The sequence below is a fragment of the Orycteropus afer genome, unplaced genomic scaffold (genome assembly GCF_000298275.1).
Source record: "Orycteropus afer afer isolate SDZICR_OR568_19922 unplaced genomic scaffold, OryAfe1.0 scaffold00031, whole genome shotgun sequence".
Lineage (NCBI taxonomy): Eukaryota > Metazoa > Chordata > Mammalia > Tubulidentata > Orycteropodidae > Orycteropus > Orycteropus afer.
In genome coordinates, this window is record NW_006921618.1 from 15,886,104 (window position 1) to 15,887,429 (window position 1,326).

A 1,326-nucleotide genomic window follows, 5' to 3' on the forward strand; every position below is an offset into this window, starting at 1 on the left:
ATTAAAAAAAAAAAAAAGCTGGAGGGGCAGGGCAGTGCACTCATGCTCTATCAGGGCACACAGACTGGGATGGAATTCCTGCTGGTCCAGAAAGTACTTGGAGGTTGGGGATGGCCACACCTCTGTTAACTAAGAGGGTATGGTGTATAAGAGTAACAAGGGGAATCTTTTCCGGTCATCAGCTTCCACTGCACTTGCCTGTGCTGTCCTCAGCAAACATAGCCTATTCTCAGGTCACTGGTATCAGAACGCCTCTTTCCTATATTTAAAATGGCCACACCACTTGCAAATATTCTAAATGGCTGTGCCCTTGGGACAACCTAAAGTCCACAGCTCAATTTGTTTCCTTATTTACTTATTTCCTTTCTACTCATCAGCCATCAGTCCAGTTGTCCTTTTAATCTTTGGTGAGCAGGGCTGACTCCCAGGCCATTGCCCAGATCCTAACACCACTTGTAAATATTCAAACTGGCCATGCCATCAGGACAGCCAACTGTCTGCAGGTCCATCCATCTCTCTATTCACGGTTCCCATTCAGGTTCTTTCACCAGTTGGTATTCAATCCACTTCTTTATCCTTCCCTTCAAAGCCTGGGGCTCTAGGATTAACTTCTGTATCTCCTTCAATTGGTTTCTTGTTTCTTTGTTGAATAGCGTCTATGTAGCTTGTTTGCCTATTCCACCAGCTTGCCAGCAGTCTCCATTTTAACTCTTTAAAGAGATCTTTAGTGCAGATTTGCCAGTGCAATATGTTGTTTGATTGCTTGTCTGCTGCTTCCATGGTCATTGACTGTGGCTTCAAGTAAAATGAAATTTCTGACAGTTTCAGTCTTTTCTCCATTTATCATGGTGTTGCAAATTGGTCCAGTTGTGAGGATTTTTGTTTTATTTTGAGGTGCTATATGGGTTCAAAATGCCTACAATTGGGTTAGCAGCCTAGCACTCAACCTTTGCATACCCAGGCTCCTAAATATTTCTTAAAAGATCCTATACCACAAACTTCTTTAGCGGTAGTGAATGATAAAAGCTTGAAGAAAATGTTGACTCTGGCCATACACTCAAGACACTAAATGGCTATATACGAAACACAAGTGTTTATGTGAAATGAGACTCTGTTTTACACTGCTGCTGATAGAAGTTTAGGGAAGATCCTGAGATATATCCTGGGATTCCAGTGACCAGCACCAGGAGGACCTCAAAAATGAAGTGTGAGAAAGGATCTTTAAAAAAAAAAAAAAAAAAGTACAAAAGTTTAGATGTTTAATAATCAGGAATAATCACAACAACAATGAGGTACCATCTTGCTCCAGCACTAGTAGCAAATTTC